The sequence below is a fragment of the Carcharodon carcharias genome, chromosome Y, assembly GCF_017639515.1.
Source record: "Carcharodon carcharias isolate sCarCar2 chromosome Y, sCarCar2.pri, whole genome shotgun sequence".
Taxonomy (NCBI): Eukaryota; Metazoa; Chordata; class Chondrichthyes; order Lamniformes; family Lamnidae; genus Carcharodon; species Carcharodon carcharias.
In genome coordinates this window covers 3,466,049-3,472,048 of record NC_054508.1, presented here as the reverse complement: position 1 = coordinate 3,472,048, position 6,000 = coordinate 3,466,049, and positions in this window count along the sequence as shown.

Here is a 6,000-nt window from a genome sequence, read left to right as displayed (position 1 = left end):
CAAGAGTCAACCACTGCCCATTAGCAGGGGTTGCAAGAGACTGACACTATGCTAACATTGCTTGAGGCTATCATTATTTTAACAGAGCAGGAGACTATGAATATGCCAACATTGCAGGCAACTGTCACTATGTTCACATCCCAGGAGATTATCACTATGCTAACGTTACAGGAGACCGTCACTATTTTCATATTGCAGAAGACTGTCACTATGTTAACATTGCAGGAGACTGTCACTATCCTGACATTGAACGATTCTGTCACTATGTTAACATTGCAGAAGACTCTCACAATGCTAATATTGCAGGAGACTGTCAATATGTTAACATTGCTGGAGACTGTCACTATGCTAATATTATAGGAGACTTTCACTAAGAAAACATTGCAGGAGACTGTCCATATGCTAACAGAGCATTAGACTGTCTCTTTGTTAACACTGCTGGAGACTGTCACCATGTTAATATTGCAGGAGACTGTCGCTATGCTAACATTGCAGGATACTGTAGGTAAGTTAACATTGCAGAGATTGTCACTACTGAAACATTGCAGGAGACTGTCACTTAGTAAACATTGCAGGAGGCTAACTACGTTAACATTGCAGAAGACTGTCACTAAGCAAACATTGCAGGAGACTTTCACTATGTGAACAAAGCCGGAGATTGTCACTATACTAACGTTGCACAGGTCTGCCTCTATTTGAACAAAGCCGGAGAATGTCACGATACTAACATTGCAGGAGACTTTCGCTATGTTAAAAGAGCAGGAGACTGTCAGTATGTTAACATTGCAGGAGACTGTCACTATGCTAATATCGCAGGAGACTGTCCTCTGCTAACATGGCAGGAGAGTATCTCTAAGTTAACGTTGCAGAGCATTGTCAATATGCTATCAGAGCCGGAGACTGTCACTATGCTAAAATTGCAGTAGACTTTCTCTAAGTTAGCATTTCAGGAGACTTTCACCTGTTAATGTTAACAGAGTTAATGTCTCCTTCTCTGTTAGCATAGTGACAGACTCCTGCAATGTTAGCATAGTGACAGTCTCCTGCAAAGTTAACACGGTGAAAGTCTCCTGCTTTGTTAGCATAATGACTTTGCCCTGCTATGTTGCCATATTGCCACCTCCTGCTCTGGTATCAAGTGTCAACCCCTGCCCATTAGCAGGGGCTGCAGGAGACTATCACCATTCTAACACTGCAAGATATTGTCACTATTTTAACTATGCAGCAGACTGTCACGATGTTAACATTGCAGGACACTGTCACTATGTTAACAGAGCACGAGACTGTAACAATGCTTATATTGCAGGAGATTGTCATGATGCTAATTGAGCAGATTGTCACTATGCTAACATTACAGCCCACTGCCACGGTGTTAGCATTGCAGGATACTGTCACGATGCTAACATTGCAGGAGTCTGTCATTATGCTAATAGAGCAGGAGACTGTAATATTGTTAACATTGCAGGAGTCTGTCACTATGCTGACAGAGCAGGAAACAATAACTTTGTTAACATTGCAGGAGAATTTCACATTGCTAACACTGCAGGAGAATGTCACTATGTTAACATTGCAGGAGGCTGTTACTATGTTAACATTGCGGGAGACTGTAACTATGCTAACATTGCTTGAAGCTGTCATTATGTTAACAGAGCAGGAGACTGTGTATATGCAAACAATGCAGGCAAATGTCACTATGTTCACGTCGCAGGAGATTGTCACTATGCTAACGTTACAGGAGACCGTCACTATTTTAATATTGCAGAAGACTGTCACTATGTTAACATTCAAGGAGACTGTCACTATCCTGACATTGCACGATTCTGTCACTATGTTAACATTGCAGAAGACTCTCACAATGCTAATATTGAAGGAGACTGTCACTATGTTAACATTGCTGGAGACTGTCACTACGTTAACATTGCAGAGATTGTCACTATACAAACGTTGCACAGGTCTGTCTCTAGGTGAACAAACCGGAGAATGTCACGATACTAACATTGCAGGAGACTTTCACTATGTTAAAAGAGCAGGAGAATGTCAGTATGTTAACATTGCAGGAGACTGTCACTACCCTGACATTTAGGATTCCGTCACTATGTTAACATTGCAGAAGACTCTCTGTTAGCATAGTGACAGACTCCTGCAATGTTAGCATAGTGACAGTCTCCTGCAAAATTAACACGGTGAAAGTCTGCTGCTTTGTTAGCATAATGACTTTGCCCTGCTCTGTTGCCATATTGACAAACTCCTGCTCTGGTATCAAGAGTCAACCACTGCCCATTAGCAGGGGTTGCAAGAGACTGACACTATGCTAACATTGCTTGAGGCTATCATTATTTTAACAGAGCAGGAGACTATGAATATGCCAACATTGCAGGCAACTGTCACTATGTTCACATCCCAGGAGATTATCACTATTCTAACGTTACAGGAGACCGTCACTATTTTCATATTGCAGAAGACTGTCACTATGTTAACATTGCAGGAGACTGTCACTATCCTGACATTGAACGATTCTGTCACTATGTTAACATTGCAGAAGACTCTCACAATGCTAATATTGCAGGAGACTGTCAATATGTTAACATTGCTGGAGACTGTCACTATGCTAACATTATAGGAGACTTTCACTAAGAAAACATTGCAGGAGACTGTCCATATGCTAACAGAGCATTAAACTGTCTCTATGTTAACATTGCTGGAGATTGTCACCATTTTAACATTGCAGCAGACTGTCGCTATGCTAACATTGCAGGAGACTGTCACTAGGTTAACATTGCAGAGATTGTCACTACTGAAACATTGCAGGAGACTGTCACTAGGTTAACATTGCAGGAGACTAAGTATGTTAACATTGCAGAACACTGTCACTAAGCAAACATTGCAGGAGACTTTCACTATGTGAACAAAGCCGGAGATTGTCACTATACTAACGTTGCACAGGTCTGCCTCTATTTGAACAAAGCCGGAGAATGTCACAATACTAACATTGCAGGAGACTTTCACTATGTTAAAAGAGCAGGAAACTGTCAGTATGTTAACTTTGCAGGAGACTGTCACTATGTTAACATTGCAGGAGCTGTCACTATCCTGACATTGCATAATTCTGTCACTATGTTTACATTGCAGAAGACTCTCACAATCCTAATTATGCAGGAGACTGTCACTATGCTAACATTGATGGTGACTGTCACTATGCTAACATTACAGGAGACTGTCCATATGCTAACAGAGCATTAGACTGTCTCTATGTTAACATTGGTGGAGACTGTCACCATGTTAACATTGCAGGAGACAGTCGCTATGCTAACATTGCAGGAGACTGCAGGTATGTTAACATTGCAGAGATTGTCACTACTGAAACATTGCATGAGACTGTCACTAGGTTAACATTGCAGGAGACTAACTATGTTAACATTGCAGAAGACTGTCACTATGCTGACATGTCAGGAGACTGTCACTATGCTAACATTGCAGGAGACTTTCATATGCTAACATTACAGGAGACTGTAGGTATGTTAACATTGCAGGAGACTGTCATTACTGAAACATTGCAGGAGACTGTCACAATGTTAACATTGAAGGAGACTGTAACTATGTTAACGTTGCTGGAGACTGTCACCATTTTAACATTGCAACAGACTGTCGCTATGCTAACATTGCAGGAGACTGTCACTAGGTTAACATTGCAGAGATTGTCACTACTGAAACATTGCAGGAGACTGTCACTAGGTTAACATTGCAGGAGACTGTTAACATTGCAGAACACTGTCACTAAGCAAACATTGCAGGAGACTTTCACTATGTGAACAAAGCCGGAGATTGTCACTATACTAACGTTGCACAGGTCTGCCTCTATTTGAACAAAGCCGGAGAATGTCACAATACTAACATTGCAGGAGACTTTCACTATGTTAAAAGAGCAGGAAACTGTCAGTGTGTTAACTTTGCAGGAGACTGTCACTATGTTAACATTGCAGGAGCTGTCACTATCCTGACATTGCATAATTCTGTCACTATGTTTACATTGCAGAAGACTCTCACAATCCTAATTATGCAGGAGACTGTCACTATGCTAACATTGATGGTGACTGTCACTATGCTAACATTACAGGAGACTGTCCATATGCTAACAGAGCATTAGACTGTCTCTATGTTAACATTGGTGGAGACTGTCACCATGTTAACATTGCAGGAGACAGTCGCTATGCTAACATTGCAGGAGACTGCAGGTATGTTAACATTGCAGAGATTGTCACTACTGAAACATTGCATGAGACTGTCACTAGGTTAACATTGCAGGAGACTAACTATGTTAACATTGCAGAAGACTGTCACTATGCTGACATGTCAGGAGGCTGTCACTATGCTAACATTGCAGGAGACTTTCATATGCTAACATTACAGGAGACTGTAGGTATGTTAACATTGCAGGAGACTGTCATTACTGAAACATTGCAGGAGACTGTCACAATGTTAACACTGAAGGAGACTGTAACTATGTTAACATTGCTGGAGACTGTCACCATTTTAACATTGCAGCAGACTGTCGCTATGCTAACATTGCAGGAGACTGTCACTAGGTTAACATTGCAGAGATTGTCACTACTGAAAGATTGCAGGAGACTGTCACTAGGTTAACATTGCAGGAGACTAAGTATGTTAACATTGCAGAACACTGTCACTAAGCAAACATTGCAGGAGACTTTCACTATGTGAACAAAGCCGGAGATTGTCACTATACTAACGTTGCACAGGTCTGCCTCTATTTGAACAAAGCCGGAGAATGTCACAATACTAACATTGCAGGAGACTTTCACTATGTTAAAAGAGCAGGAAACTGTCAGTATGTTAACTTTGCAGGAGACTGTCACTATGTTAACATTGCAGGAGCTGTCACTACCCTGACATTGCATAATTCTGTCGCTATGTTTACATTGCAGAAGACTCTCACAATCCTAATTATGCAGGAGACTGTCACTATGCTAACATTGATGGTGACTGTCACTATGCTAACATTACAGGAGACTGTCCATATGCTAACAGAGCATTAGACTGTCTCTATGTTAACATTGGTGGAGACTGTCACCATGCTAACATTGCAGGAGACTGCAGGTATGTTAACATTGCAGAGATTGTCACTACTGAAACATTGCATGAGACTGTCACTAGGTTAACATTGCAGGAGACTAACTATGTTAACATTGCAGAAGACTGTCACTATGCTGACATGTCAGGAGACTGTCACTATGCTAACATTGCAAGAGACTTTCATATGCTAACATTACAGGAGACTGTAGGTATGTTAACATTGCAGGAGACTGTCATTACTGAAACATTGCAGGAGACTGTCACAATGTTAACATTGAAGGAGACTGTAACTATGTTAACATTGCAGGAGACTGTCACTAAGCAAACATTGCAGGAGACTTTCACTATGTTAACATTGCAGAGACTGTCACTATAATAACGTTGCACAGGTCTGCCTCAATGTGAACAAACCAGAGAATGTCACGATACTAACATTGCAGGAGACTTTCACTATGTTAAAAGAGCAGGAGACTGTCAGTATGTTAACATTGCTGGAGACTGTCACAATGTTAACATTGAGGGAGATTGTAACTGTGCTAACATTGCTTGAGACTGTCATTATGTTAACAGAGTAGGAGACTGTGAATATGGAAACATTGCAGGCAACTGTCACTATGTTCACATCGCAGGAGATTGACACTATGCTAACGTTACAGGAGACCATCACTATTTTAATATTGCAGAAGACTGTCACTATGTTAACATTGCAGGAGACTGTCACTATCCTGACATTGCAGGATGCTGTCACCATGTTAACATTGCAGAAGACACTCACAATGCTAACATTGCAGTAGAATGTCACTATGTTAACATTGCTGGAGATTGTCACAATGCTGACATGTCAAGAGACTGTCACTATGTAAACATTACGGGAGACTGTCAATATGCTAACAAAGCATTAGACTGTCT